The sequence below is a fragment of the Ascaphus truei genome, chromosome 5 (genome assembly GCF_040206685.1).
Source record: "Ascaphus truei isolate aAscTru1 chromosome 5, aAscTru1.hap1, whole genome shotgun sequence".
NCBI classification, from domain to species: Eukaryota; Metazoa; Chordata; class Amphibia; order Anura; family Ascaphidae; genus Ascaphus; species Ascaphus truei.
In genome coordinates this window covers 65,426-81,406 of record NC_134487.1, presented here as the reverse complement: position 1 = coordinate 81,406, position 15,981 = coordinate 65,426, and the positions used below count along the sequence as shown (strand labels likewise).

At 43.0% G+C, this 15,981-nt stretch overlaps 1 long non-coding RNA gene across 8 annotated transcripts in view; it reads left to right on the top strand.

The window, feature by feature from the left end:
- The first annotated feature begins 1,039 nt into the window (after positions 1 to 1,039).
- Positions 1,040 to 15,981, top strand: part of LOC142494773 (uncharacterized) — a 55,922-nt gene continuing 40,980 nt past the window's right edge. For 3 of the 8 annotated variants that reach the window (XR_012801575.1, XR_012801577.1, XR_012801578.1), the window contains exons 1-9: positions 1,049 to 1,284; positions 2,650 to 2,769; positions 4,918 to 5,021; positions 6,250 to 6,360; positions 8,803 to 8,922; positions 9,943 to 10,038; positions 11,483 to 11,586; positions 12,815 to 12,925; positions 15,377 to 15,496. This is a non-coding gene — a long non-coding RNA (uncharacterized LOC142494773). Of the gene's footprint in view, positions 1,285 to 2,649; positions 2,770 to 4,917; positions 5,022 to 6,249; positions 6,361 to 8,802; positions 8,923 to 9,942; positions 10,039 to 11,482; positions 11,587 to 12,814; positions 12,926 to 15,376; positions 15,499 to 15,981 lie in introns of all 8 variants that reach the window. The other 5 variants (XR_012801579.1, XR_012801580.1, XR_012801581.1 and 2 more) reach the window with 4 other exon arrangements.

Sequence of the window (15,981 nt, the reverse complement as noted above, 5' to 3'; positions counted from 1 at the left end):
CTCGGGCGCGCGCCAGGCTACTGCTGCGGCCAAGAACGGGCAAATGCTCGAATAAACTTGGCCGCAGCAGTATATATATATATATATATATATATATACAGTGGTTGACAAATCACCAAAAAATCTACTCGCCACACAAAAAAATCTACTCGCCACCTAGTACCAAACGTGTGCTGCTTGGGCCAATATTTACTCGCCCGGGGGTTAAATCCACTCGCCCGGGGCGAGCAAATGTATAGGTTTGTCGAACACTGTATATATATATATATATATATATATATATATATATATATATATATATATACTTATTATTAGGCTATAACTGCAGCACTGATTATTGTGCTACCTAGTTCTTGTTGGTTCTTAATAGATTGCTATGAGGGATATTGTTATATGCACTTATGATATAATACACCTCATTTAGCAATCAGGACGCCACACTCCATATATTTTAGCACCCTCCCCATCAGTTACATATGTTGCTGGTACCATGGTTTTTTACCTCACTACTTCTTATTGGGACTCACACTGGTACTGTCATTTAGCGCATGAATATTTATTTTGTTCTAACAAAATTAACACAGTATAGGAAAATATGCATTTGTCAGAGGGAAAGGCCAATAATCTGGAGTCAGGTCACCCTAATGTATATTAAAAATAAACACAGGCCTGTCTGATACTCCCTGATATTATAAAGTAAAGAGGCCACTCTATAATAAATATTTACACAGGCCTTTTTAAGTCTGTCCCTAATAATCTGTAATCAGGAGGTCATTATAAGTGTTAAAACAGTAGTGGTACTGTGATATTAAAGTGACAATCCCATACAAGTTTAATTCAGCCCAAATCCACACAATAATGTTAATAAATGCATTATAAATATCACATGACCATATGTATACTGTCTTAGTTCATGGCTGTGTTATTACATCATTACATGTGTAATTAAATCCGTGACATTCTCAGGCTCCCCCCTTCTGTGACAATCATACAGCCGGGCCGTTACATTGCAACACACTAATCCCGCCCCTAGTGACATCACGTGATCAGTAACCAGTCAGAGAAGCTAGCAGGCAAAGAACTACATTTCCCACAATGCACCTCGTGGAGTGTGGCTAGCAGCTACACCTTCTCTCACTAGTTTGTCTCCTGCGAGCTTCCGTACACAGCGTCTTGTTAGAGTGGGGCGTGGACATGTGTAAACTTCAATGGTGGGAAAATGAGACAGTTTTAGCTGCTAGCTGAGCAGTGGTACAGCGCTCTGTAGAAGGCGCTCTCAGTCGGGTGAGTGATTTTTCAATGTGTGTGTTTATTTTATTTCATTTCTCATTTTACTTTCACTTTAAGTACTGCATGCTTATTTTTTTCTGTGGGCATTTAGGGATTTAAGTGCTCCGTGAGCCGAGTCCTCCATTGAAGGAGGAGCTATGAGGCCAACCTATCACAGCTACTGTACCATCTTCAGTTGCTTTCAGTATACTGATTAATCCACGGCACAGAATATGCAACTTCAAATACATCTATCAACTGTCTATATGTTAAGCCCCCGGACAAGCATTTGCTTGTTAGTTATACACTAGTTTCATACAAGCACTTCACACAGGGGGCTTCAACTTAGGTAGTACTTGACCGGCCGGTCTGAGTGTTCTCATTTCCATATATTTCTTGCCTCTACACTTTATTTACATACTTTGTACTTATTACTGCAGTGTAGCATTTTTCCCCACACCTTAAGGTTCAGTTTATAACAGCTTTGTAGGTCACCACTGCTCCTCATTTTAACCATTTATGTGTATGTGATTAATAAACCTTTATTGATACAATTTGTGTATGTTAGAGTGCTATTCAGGGGATTCTTTTTTTCTGTGTTAGTTTTCATATATATGTGTGTGTGTGTGTGTGTGTGTGTGTGTGTGTGTGTGTGTGTGTGTGTGTGTGTGTATATATGTATATATTTATGTATATATATTTGTGTGTGTGTGACCTTGGGCAAGTCACTTCATATCCTCTGTGCCTCAGGCACCAATGTCATAGATTGTAAGCTCTATGGGGCAGGGACTTGTGTCTGCAAAATGTCTCTGTATAGCGCTACGTAAAACTAGCAGCGCTTTAAAAGAACATGCTGTTATTATTATTATATATAAATGTGTATGTATTTATTTATATAGCACTATTAATGTATATAGCGTTTCACAGTAGTAATACATGTGAAAATCCTATAAATAACAAATACAAATATCAGGTCATGGGAATAAGTGATTTGGACATAAAAGTAACATTTCGGAAGTGTGGACAACTAATACATCTTGTAGATTGCCTTTACAGTGTGATGTCATTGATTCAGTAGATTGTGTGCAGACCAGGACTGCAGTACAGTGTCACTCACATGGATGACTTGCGTGGTAGAAGCTCAAGAACAAGGATGTCAAACTCCAGTCCTCGAGGGCAGCAAACAGGCCAGGTTTCCAGGATATCCCTACTGAAAACCTGGCCTGTTTGGGACCCTCGAGGACTGGAGTTTGACATGCATGCTCTAGACGGAGCACAGCTGTGGGTGGGAGGTGGATTTGCTTTGCATCAAATGGTTTGGAGCAAGGTTTATTGTATGTATTATCATAATAACAATGCAATGCTTAACTTTTATTTCAGGAGGGATGACTGCAGAACAGAAGTGAATATTGAAGCCATGTGTTCCTTTTCTTGCAAAAGAGAAAATTTGAAGGACAGTTGAACAGAATGAAAATTACTACACAGAGACAGATAAGCAATGTGTATATTTCTCATTTACCATTTAGTATTTGTCGTTTTATTGACTCCACACAATCCGGCTGCTACGGGTTTCACATTGAACATTTTCATCTCTACTCTACCCCTTCCTGTGATCTGAACCATGCAAGTTTTCATTGATTCAATACATCATGAGTAGAGTGTGGCTACAGTATGAAGTAAAGACCCAAGGACCACATCTACTACCATTCATAACAAGAACATGTGCAGTAGCGCACAGCTGCAGTTCTATGTGATTGTTATGAAAGGTTGAGGTGGTTCAATTCTATGAATCTGGTGTGGGATGGACCATGTTTGCATCACATGGTTTCATCTAGGCCAGTAGATTATATAACTCTCAGTACAGGTTACACATGGCATCAGTATTAGTGATGTAAAGAGGAGGAAAGCTTCAATGTGGAGAACAAAGCCAAGTAATGTTGAAGTTACTCCTTTTACCATTTACTTGGTCAGTCTGTACTGTCTACTCCCCACACAGCTGCTAAGGGTCTTCCATTTTAAATACTTTCACCTCCTATTCTGCACTGCTTTGCTGCCCATTATTTAGACATGCGTTCCAGTCATGTTTACCACTCTGAATCTCTCTGCAGTCATTGATTCAGCACATCATGGGTAGAGCATGGCTACAGATACAGAAAGCTTTTATTATTTTACCGGCTGATCATCCATAATATTGCATTAAAACATAGAATATCACTTAATTTCCAAAAGATTCAGTGATGCTGATAATGCAGAATCTCACAACATTTCCCATCATAATGCCATAATGCACCAGAGGAAGAAATAATCCTTGCTATATCTGTACATTGTGTGACGTATTACCTCCATGACCATTGATAGCAAGTACATCTTCTGTATAGAGCGGCTGTGTTATGATGCAGTTATTGATCATCATTGACATAATCACAAGAATCTTATGCAAAGGGAAATTGTCCGCAGCGAAGTGAGATGTGTGCCTGTTTTAAGTCCTCCAGCTTAACGCCCCTACACCTCCCACTACACAGACATACTTACTTATGCATACACTGACATCTGGCATACCTACACACACCCCAGGGCCACTTCCTTCCCCTGATGTCAGGGAGAGGATGGGCATGCAGAGTGCAGTAAGTCTCCACGTTACTCTGGCCAACAGTCTTGGCCTACCCCCAGCATCTGTCACCCACAACATCTGTTCCCTCCTTGTAAAGTGCTGAACTATCTCACCTGGGTCAGTGCTATAGCTGATCACAGTGCCCGATCATGATGTCACTGTGACAGGCAGCAGTGCAGATTGACCGGTCAATCAATGCAGTGCCGCACCATATGCACTAAATGAGATTTCCGTGCCCCCTGTCAGGTTACTCCCTGGGCAGTGACCCTGCTCACCCCCTCCCCTAGTTCCACCTCTGACCACAATTATCTCTCTTGGAGAGTGTAGCAAATTGGTGTTGGTGGAATCTCACCTCTGCCATGCATGGTCACAATCTGGGCACAGGACCCAAATAGTGGGCAATGTGGCACTTCTTACAGTAGAGAATAAGTAACTATATTCTTTACTTGTGTATTAAGGACCTTATTTGCATTAAAATTCAGTCCCCATGGGACCAAGACTTTCTGGCTTACTGAACAAAGTGGAATTGTTTCGTAGAGGGTGGAGAATTGTATTTTATCTGAAATTACCCCCTCTGCACAAAATACAAACAATTATACACATACAAGTACCTTGTGGAAGTTGTTGCCCTCTATCTTCCTGTGGTCTCTCCCTGTTTCTCACCGTGCCTCCTCCCATTTCCTTGCACCTCTGCGTCTCCGCATATATCCCTATACTCAGAGCCGGCTCCGGTCAGTGACATGGGATGCCCAAATATGAGCATATCCATACATGGGCATCCATGCCACTGACCGGAGCCCACTCTGTTGCGGATATGGAGAGAGACTGGGAGATTTACATCCCCTTATAATTCATATGGTGCATAGTACCGGCACGTATTGTTTTACCGTTACTGTGTACCTTCCTACTTTCACACTGGTACAGTATGTGCTGCAGTGGGACTGAGAGGGATATATTGGTAACACATAGTTATTGTTGGGGGAATTCAATCCATTTTGAAAATAGTAATGCAATGTTTTATACTTTTTTTTTTGCAGTAATGAAGAATGAAAAAGTTCTGTTAAAATTGAATTGGAGGTGAACTGGAATCATCATCAACTCTGCACCAGTGTGAATTGATGTTCTTTAATGTTCTGATAAGGTACATGCAACATCTCTTCCTCAACCCCTACACCACTCTCTGCCTCTTGCCTCTCTCTCTCCACCTCCCTGCTAAGCGTATTAACCCATCTAATGTAATCCACATTCCATGTCTCACTTTACTCTTCACTTCTCACGTGCCCTCTGGAATGTCTGCTCTCTGACTAACAAGGTCTATTTGTACATGACCTATTCTGCTCTCATCATCCACCACTTCTCATTCCCCTCACCCCTGTCCTACTCGATACCTCAGCTTAATTGAACTCTCTCCTCTGACATCTACCCTTATCTCTAACCTCTCCTCACTTTCTGCTTAAACTAACTATCTTGTTAACTTTTACAATGCTATCATCTCCTCCTCCTCCCTCCTCCCTCCTCCATTATATATTTATATGCCCCTTCTAGGCTCTGACACACTCATCCCTCTAAGGCCATGATTATCATGGGCACATGCTTGGTCATCCACAGTGCGTGCGAGCGATGCAGAGCCGCCTCGGACCTCAGTGCAGGGATTGCTGCATACCCCAGCATCTGTCACCCACAAACAATACACACACTAATACTCCCCACAATACACACTATAATACCTCCTCAATACTAATCTCTCCAATAATATTATAGCTCCAAACACAATATACACAACACCCTTACACAAGATACACAATCTAGTACTCTCCTCTGCACCTCTACACACAATATAATACTCCCACACACACAATATACACACTACCCTCCTACCCCCATAAAATACAACCAATAATACACACACACTTTGTGGATGTTGGGACCAGCTCCCGGCATGCACCAGTGAAAGAGAGAGGCCCGCAGAAGCTCGGAAGAACTCCCTCCATCCGTGCCTTCCTCCGTTTCACATCTTCTCCCTGTCTCTCTCCCTCCCTTTCCTTGCATCTCCCTGCGTCTTTACGTATACCCAGTCAGTGACGGCTCTGGTCACGTGATGCCTTAATATGGGCTTATCCATATATGTTCATCCACGTCACTAATGTGATGCCCGCACTGTTGCGGAGCTGGTACTTACGACGCGCACTTATTGTTTTTTCAGTAATGCGTACCTGACTCTACCGGCCTACTTTCAACACTAGTACAATATGTGCTTCACTACGAGTGAGTGGGGAATATTGGCATCACACAGTCACTGTTGAATATGCCATTCAATCCATTTTGAAAATAGTAATGCAATGTGGTTTTGTTTTGTTTGCTTTTTGCAGTAATGAAGAATGGATAAGTTATATTAAAATTAAATTGGAGGGGAACTGGATTCAGCATTTCATCATGAACTCTGCACTTGTGAGAATTTACCTTCTTGAATGCCCTGAGAGGTACACGCAACTTTAAGACTATAATCTGCTGTGCAAGCTTTCGTGCTATACCTCCCCCTCAGGTTTTGATTTATACATTTGCTCCCTCAAGTCATGTCCTCTAATATTTGAAAGCTCTCTCCTAGCATTTTCTCTCTACCACAGAACGTCATCCCAATGTAACCTCTCTCTTGTTCTCTCTGCTTGCTGTTTCCTCACTTTTCTGTTAAACTTTTCTAATTTCTCTAACTTCCACACTCCTGCTTTTATCCACATGTTCTCCTCTTTCCTTCCCCTACCTTTGCATGTGTCTACACACTGCACCATTTGTACAGACCTCTATTGCAGCTATTTCTGCACTGCTCAATGAAAAGCACTCATGTACATCCTATTCTCTGCGCCCCCTCTCTCTCTGCGCCCCCTCTCTCTCTGCGCCCCCTCTCTCTCTGCGCCCCCTCTCTCTCTGCGCCCCCTCTCTCTCTGCGCCCCCTCTCTCTCTGCGCCCCCTCTCTCTCTGCGCCCCCTCTCTCTCTGCGCCCCCTCTCTCTCTGCGCCTATCTGTCTCTCTCTACACCTATCTCTGTGTCTCCTTCTATGTTTGCTGATGTGTGGGATATCTCTTATAATCTTGAACCTGCTCATATACACATCGGGTCTCCCTGCCTCTGCCTCCCTGCTAAGAGTGTTAACCTATCTAATGTAATCCACATTCCTTTCCTTACTTTTCTCTTCCCTTCTCCTATGCCCTCTGGAATGTCCGTTCTCTGACTAACAAGGCTCTAGTTGTACATGACCTCTTCTGCTCTCATCATTCACAATCAGTCATTCCCCTCACCCCATCTTACCTGTCCCACTGATTTTCCTCTGCTTAATTAAACTCTCCTCTGACATCTACTCTAACCTCTCTGCTCTCTCTCTCTCTTTCTGCTTAAACTGACAATCTTATTAACTCTTACAATGCTATCCTCTATATGCCCCTTCAAGCTCTGACACACACGTCCCTCTAACCCACACCCTTGGCTAAATTCCCAAACATGTTCATCACACTTCCACTCACTGTTCTTAATGCCTATGAAGGAAATCTCACACTTGATGTTTGATTTTTCTACAGTAAAAATGTCTCCAGTCCTGTATAAAGCTGCTCTCTGGGGCCAAACCACACTACTTTTTTTTCCACATTCATCAACACACAAATTTAATTTACGCTGTCTTTTTTCCCCTGTATTTGACTCCCTCCACTAACCTTCTTCTCACACTTGCCATCCTTCCTTCACTTCTCCTCAAGCATTTGACTACTTCAGAGGCAAGGTGGATGCCACCCACAAGGAGATTCCTTCTGTCCCTTCCCCCTTCTCTCCTTCTACCTAATTCTCCTTCTGCATTTGACTCATTTTCTTCTCTTACAGAGCTGGAAGCTAATCATCTTCTCTTCTCCCTCTACCACATGCCCTCTAGATCGTATCCCCTCACACCTTACTGCATCTCTTAGTCCCCACTCTCACCCACATCTTCAAGTCCTCCCTATTCTCTGGCTCTTTACCCTCTTACTTTAAGCCTGTAGTGGTCACCCTTTTCTCAGAAACAACCTACACCCTATGTGCCTTACTAACTACCGCCCTATATCCCTCCTGCTGTTTGTCTCCTAATTGCTAGAATGTCAACATTCTTAAATCACATGCCCTCCTGGATCCTTTACAACCTGCCTTTCGTACAGCTCGTTCTACAGACTGTGCTTAAAGCAAATTCCCAAGGTCACTTTTCCCTACTAATCCTACTTGATCTATCTGCTGCGTTTGATGCTCTCAATCACTCTCCTCCTTCATATTCTAAACTCTCTCTTGGTATCCGTAACACAGTTCTATCCTGGTTTTCATCATAACTTTCCTGTCACACATTCTCCATCTCTGTTGCTAACATGTCTTCGTCTTCTATTGATCTGTCTGTGGGTATACATCAGGGCTCTGTTCTGAGATCTCTCTTTCTCTCTACATACTATCATTTGGTGACCTCATCAACTCTTTGTGACAATCCTATAAATAACAAATACAAATATCAGGTCATGGGAATAAGTGATTTGGACATAAAAGTAACATTTCGGAAGTGTGGACAACTAATACATCTTGTAGATTGCCTTTACAGTGTGATGTCATTGATTCAGTAGATTGTGTGCAGACCAGGACTGCAGTACAGTGTCACTCACATGGATGACTTGCGTGGTAGAAGCTCAAGAACAAGGATGTCAAACTCCAGTCCTCGAGGGCAGCAAACAGGCCAGGTTTTCAGGATATCCCTACTGAAAACCTGGCCTGTTTGGGACCCTCGAGGACTGGAGTTTGACATGCATGCTCTAGAAGGAGCACAGCTGTGGGTGGGAGGTGGATTTGCTTTGCATCAAATGGTTTGGAGCAAGGTTTATTGTATGTATTATCATAATAACAATGCAATGCTTAACTTTTATTTCAGGAGGGATGACTGCAGAACAGAAGTGAATATTGAAGCCATGTGTTCCTTTTCTTGCAAAAGAGAAAATTTGAAGGACAGTTGAAGAGAAGGAAAATTACTACACAGAGACAGATAAGCAATGTGTATATTTCTCATTTACCATTTAGTATTTGTCGTTTTATTGACTCCACACAATCCGGCTGCTACGGGTTTCACATTGAATATTTTCATCTCTACTCTACCCCTTCCTGTGATCTGAACCATGCAAGTTTTCGTTGATTCAATACATCATGAGTAGAGGGTGGCTACAGTATGAAGTAAAGACCCAAGGACCACATCTACTACCATTCATAACAAGAACATGTGCAGTAGCGCACAGCTGCAGTTCTATGTGATTGTTATGAAAGGTTGAGGTGGTTCAATTCTATGAATCTGGAGTGGGATGGATCCTGTTTGCATCATATGGTTTCATCTAGGCCAGTAGATTATATAACTCTCAGTACAGGTTACACATGGCATCAGTATTAGTGATTTAAAGAGGAGGAAAGCTTCAATGTGGAGAACAAAGCCAAGTAATGTTGAAGTTACTCCTTTTACCATTTACTTGGTCAGTCTGTACTGTCTACTCCCCACACAGCTGCTAAGGATCTTCCATTTTAAATACTTTCACCTCCTATTCTGCACTGCTTTGCTGCCCATTATTCAGAGATGCGTTCCAGTCATGTTTACCACTCTGAATCTCTCTGCAGTCATTGGTTCAGCACATCATGGGTAGAGCATGGCTACAGATACAGCAAGCTATTATTATTTTACCGGCTGATCATCCATAATATTGCATTAAAACATAGAATATCACTTAATTTCCAAAAGATTCAGTGATGCTGATAATGCAGAATCTCACAACATTTCCCATCATAATGCCATAATGCACCAGTGGGAGAAATAATCCTTGCTATATCTGTACATTGTGTGACGTATTACCTCCATGACCATTGAGAGCAAGTACATCTTCTGTATAGAGCGGCTGTGTTATGATGCAGTTATTGATCATCATTGACATAATCACAAGAATCTTATGCAAAGGGAAATTGTCCGCAGCGAAGTGAGATTTCAGCCCCCAAACGTCTGTAATATTAATGCAATGTCTTACTTTTGTTGCAGTGAACACTGAAGAGACGGATCTACTACAACACTGTACAGGATGAGCATACGCTACAAGCAGCAAAATGATCTTGCAGTTGACAGTATGTTGTTCTGGTAATGTGCACAATTATTATTTATGGGCTACACACCACAGTGCTGGACATATTCTGTTAACTTCAACTCTACTCCTAACATGGAGATGTCTTCCTGGTGTTACTGATTCAGTACATCATATGCACAGTGTGGTTATGATATGATGGATTGATTTAATGAACCCACCAACCAATGATGACATCTGCATCATCTTCTGTAAAGTGCAGCTACAGCATGATATTATCAGCATTTGGTGCGGTATAATCAGAGGTATCTATGTGCTTTTGTGCCTGTTTTAAGTCCTCCAGCTTAACGCCCCTACACCTCCCACTACACAGGCATACTTACTTATGCATACACTGACATCTGGCATACCTACACACACCCCAGGGCCACTTCCTTCCCCTGATGTCAGGGAGAGGATGGGCATGCAGAGTGCAGTAAGTCTCCACGTTACTCTGGCCAACAGTCTTGGCCTACCTCCAGCATCTGTCACCCACAACATCTGTTCCCTCCTTGTAAAGTGCTGAACTATCTCACCTGGGTCAGTGCTATAGCTGATCACAGTGCCCGATCAGGATGTCACTGTGACAGGCAGCAGTGCAGATTGACCGGTCAATCAATGCAGTGCCGCAACATATGCACTAAATGAGATTTCCGTGCCCCCAGTCAGGTTACTCCCTGGGCAGTGACCCTGCTCACACCCTCCCCTAGTTCCACCTCTGATCACAATTATCTCTCTTGGAGAGTGTAGCAAATTGGAGTTGGGGGAATCTCACCTCTGCCATGCATGGTCACAATCTGGGCACAGGACCCAAATAGTGGGCAATGTGGCACTTCTTACAGTAGAGAATAAGTAACTTTATTCTTTACTTGTGTATTAAGGACCTTATTTGCATTAAATTCAGTCCACATGGGACCAAGACTTTCTGGCTTACTGAACAAAGTGGAATTGTTTCGTAGAGGGTGGAGAATTGTATTTTATCTGAAATTACCCCCTCTGCACAAAATACAAACAATTATACCCATACAAGTACCTTGTGGAAGTTGTTGCCCTCTATCTTCCTGTGGTCTCTCCCTGTTTCTCACCGTGCCTCCTCCCATTTCCTTGCACCTCTGCGTCTCCGCATATATCCCTATACTCAGAGCCGGCTCCGGTCAGTGACATGGGATGCCCAAATATGAGCATACCCATATATGGGCATCCATGCCACTGACCGGAGCCCGCTCTGTTGCGGATATGGAGAGAGACTGGGAGATTTACATCCCCTTATAATTCATATGGTGCATAGTACCGGCACGTATTGTTTTACCGGTACTGTGTACCTTCCTACTTTCACACTGGTACAGTATATGCTGCAGTGGGACTGAGAGGGATATATTGGTAACACATAGTCATTGTTGGGGGAATTCAATCCATTTTGAAAATAGTAATGAAATGTTTTTAACTTTTCTTTTTTTTCAGTAATGAAGAATGAAACATTTCTGTTAAAATTGAATTGGAGGTGAACTGGATTCATCATCAACTCTGCACCAGTGTGAATTGATGTTCTTTAATGTTCTGATAAGGTACATGCAACATCTCTTCCTCAACCCCTGCACCACTCTCTGCCTCTTGCCTCTCTCTCTCCACCTCCCTGCTAAGCGTATTAACCCATCTAATGTAATCCACATTCCATGTCTCACTTTACTCTTCACTTCTCACGTGCCCTCTGGAATGTCTGCTCTCTGACTAACAAGGTCTATTTGTACATGACCTATTCTGCTCTCATCATCCACCACTTCTCATTCCCCTCACCCCTGTCCTACTCGATACCTCAGCTTAATTGAACTCTCTCCTCTGACATCTACCCTTATCTCTAACCTCTCCTCACTTTCTGCTTAAACTAACTATCTTGTTAACTTTTACAATGCTATCATCTCCTCCTCCTCCCTCCTCCCTCCTCCATTATATATTTATATGCCCCTTCTAGGCTCTGACACACTCATCCCTCTAAGGCCATGATTATCATGGGCACATGCTTGGTCATCCACAGTGCGTGCGAGCGATGCAGAGCCGCCTCGGACCTCAGTGCAGGGATTGCTGCATACCCCAGCATCTGTCACCCACAAACAATACACACACTAATACTCCCCACAATACACACTATAATACCTCCTCAATACTAATCTCTCCAATAATATTATAGCTCCAAACACAATATACACAACACCCTTACACAAGATACACAATCTAGTACTCTCCTCTGCACCTCTACACACAATATAATACTCCCACACACACAATATACACACTACCCTCCTACCCCCATAAAATACAACCAATAATACACACACACTTTGTGGATGTTGGGACCAGCTCCCGGCATGCACCAGTGAAAGAGAGAGGCCCGCAGAAGCTCGGAAGAACTCCCTCCATCCGTGCCTTCCTCCGTTTCACATCTTCTCCCTGTCTCTCTCCCTCCCTTTCCTTGCATCTCCCTGCGTCTTTACGTATACCCAGTCAGTGACGGCTCTGGTCACGTGATGCCTTAATATGGGCTTATCCATATATGTTCATCCACGTCACTAATGTGATGCCCGCACTGTTGCGGAGCTGGTACTTACGACGCGCACTTATTGTTTTTTCAGTACTGCGTACCTGACTCTACCGGCCTACTTTCAACACTAGTACAATAAGTGCTTCACTACGAGTGAGTGGGGAATATTGGCATCACACAGTCACTGTTGAATATGCCATTCAATCCATTTTGAAAATAGTAATGCAATGTGGTTTTGTTTTGTTTGCTTTTTGCAGTAATGAAGAATGGATAAGTTATATTAAAATTAAATTGGAGGGGAACTGGATTCAGCATTTCATCATGAACTCTGCACTTGTGAGAATTTACCTTCTTGAATGCCCTGAGAGGTACACGCAACTTTAAGACTATAATCTGCTGTGCAAGCTTTCGTGCTATACCTCCCCCTCAGGTTTTGATTTATACATTTGCTCCCTCAAGTCATGTCCTCTAATATTTGAAAGCTCTCTCCTAGCATTTTCTCTCTACCACAGAACGTCATCCCAATGTAACCTCTCTCTTGTTCTCTCTGCTTGCTGTTTCCTCACTTTTCTGTTAAACTTTTCTAATTTCTCTAACTTCCACACTCCTGCTTTTATCCACATGTTCTCCTCTTTCCTTCCCCTACCTTTGCATGTGTCTACACACTGCACCATTTGTACAGACCTCTATTGCAGCTATTTCTGCACTGCTCAATGAAAAGCACTCATGTACATCCTATTCTCTGCGCCCCCTCTCTCTGCGCCCCCTCTCTCTGCGCCCCCTCTCTCTCTGCGCCCCCTCTCTCTCTGCGCCCCCTCTCTCTCTGCGCCCCCTCTCTGCGCCCCCTCTCTCTCTGCGCCCCCTCTCTCTCTGCGCCCCCTCTCTCTCTGCGCCCCCTCTCTCTCTGCGCCTATCTGTCTCTCTCTACACCTATCTCTGTGTCTCCTTCTATGTTTGCTGATGTGTGGGATATCTCTTATAATCTTGAACCTGCTCATATACACATCGGGTCTCCCTGCCTCTGCCTCCCTGCTAAGAGTGTTAACCTATCTAATGTAATCCACATTCCTTTCCTTACTTTTCTCTTCCCTTCTCCTATGCCCTCTGGAATGTCCGTTCTCTGACTAACAAGGCTCTAGTTGTACATGACCTCTTCTGCTCTCATCATTCACAATCAGTCATTCCCCTCACCCCATCTTACCTGTCCCACTGATTTTCCTCTGCTTAATTAAACTCTCCTCTGACATCTACTCTAACCTCTCTGCTCTCTCTCTCTCTTTCTGCTTAAACTGACAATCTTATTAACTCTTACAATGCTATCCTCTATATGCCCCTTCAAGCTCTGACACACACGTCCCTCTAACCCACACCCTTGGCTAAATTCCCAAACATGTTCATCACACTTCCACTCACTGTTCTTAATGCCTATGAAGGAAATCTCACACTTGATGTTTGATTTTTCTACAGTAAAAATGTCTCCAGTCCTGTATAAAGCTGCTCTCTGGGGCCAAACCACACTACTTTTTTTTCCACATTCATCAACACACAAATTTAATTTACGCTGTCTTTTTTCCCCTGTATTTGACTCCCTCCACTAACCTTCTTCTCACACTTGCCATCCTTCCTTCACTTCTCCTCAAGCATTTGACTACTTCAGAGGCAAGGTGGATGCCACCCACAAGGAGATTCCTTCTGTCCCTTCCCCCTTCTCTCCTTCTACCTAATTCTCCTTCTGCATTTGACTCCTTTTCTTCTCTTACAGAGCTGGAAGCTAATCATCTTCTCTTCTCCCTCTACCACATGCCCTCTAGATCGTATCCCCTCACACCTTACTGCATCTCTTAGTCCCCACTCTCACCCACATCTTCAAGTCCTCCCTATTCTCTGGCTCTTTACCCTCTTACTTTAAGCCTGTAGTGGTCACCCTTTTCTCAGAAACAACCTACACCCTATGTGCCTTACTAACTACCGCCCTGTATCCCTCCTGCTGTTTGTCTCCTAATTGCTAGAATGTCAACATTCTTAAATCACATTCCCTCCTGGATCCTTTACAACCTGCCTTTCGTACAGCTCGTTCTACAGACTGTGCTTAAAGCAAATTCCCAAGGTCACTTTTCCCTACTAATCCTACTTGATCTATCTGCTGCGTTTGATGCTCTCAATCACTCTCCTCCTTCATATTCTAAACTCTCTCTTGGTATCCGTAACACAGTTCTATCCTGGTTTTCATCATAACTTTCCTGTCACACATTCTCCATCTCTGTTGCTAACATGTCTTCGTCTTCTATTGATCTGTCTGTGGGTATACATCAGGGCTCTGTTCTGAGATCTCTCTTTCTCTCTACATACTATCATTTGGTGACCTCATCAACTCTTTGTGACAATCCTATAAATAACAAATACAAATATCAGGTCATGGGAATAAGTGATTTGGACATAAAAGTAACATTTCGGAAGTGTGGACAACTAATACATCTTGTAGATTGCCTTTACAGTGTGATGTCATTGATTCAGTAGATTGTGTGCAGACCAGGACTGCAGTACAGTGTCACTCACATGGATGACTTGCGTGGTAGAAGCTCAAGAACAAGGATGTCAAACTCCAGTCCTCGAGGGCAGCAAACAGGCCAGGTTTTCAGGATATCCCTACTGAAAACCTGGCCTGTTTGGGACCCTCGAGGACTGGAGTTTGACATGCATGCTCTAGAAGGAGCACAGCTGTGGGTGGGAGGTGGATTTGCTTTGCATCAAATGGTTTGGAGCAAGGTTTATTGTATGTATTATCATAATAACAATGCAATGCTTAACTTTTATTTCAGGAGGGATGACTGCAGAACAGAAGTGAATATTGAAGCCATGTGTTCCTTTTCTTGCAAAAGAGAAAATTTGAAGGACAGTTGAAGAGAAGGAAAATTACTACACAGAGACAGATAAGCAATGTGTATATTTCTCATTTACCATTTAGTATTTGTCGTTTTATTGACTCCACACAATCCGGCTGCTACGGGTTTCACATTGAATATTTTCATCTCTACTCTACCCCTTCCTGTGATCTGAACCATGCAAGTTTTCGTTGATTCAATACATCATGAGTAGAGGGTGGCTACAGTATGAAGTAAAGACCCAAGGACCACATCTACTACCATTCATAACAAGAACATGTGCAGTAGCGCACAGCTGCAGTTCTATGTGATTGTTATGAAAGGTTGAGGTGGTTCAATTCTATGAATCTGGAGTGGGATGGATCCTGTTTGCATCATATGGTTTCATCTAGGCCAGTAGATTATATAACTCTCAGTACAGGTTACACATGGCATCAGTATTAGTGATTTAAAGAGGAGGAAAGCTTCAATGTGGAGAACAAAGCCAAGTAATGTTGAAGTTACTCCTTTTACCATTTACTTGGTCAGTCTGTACTGTCTAC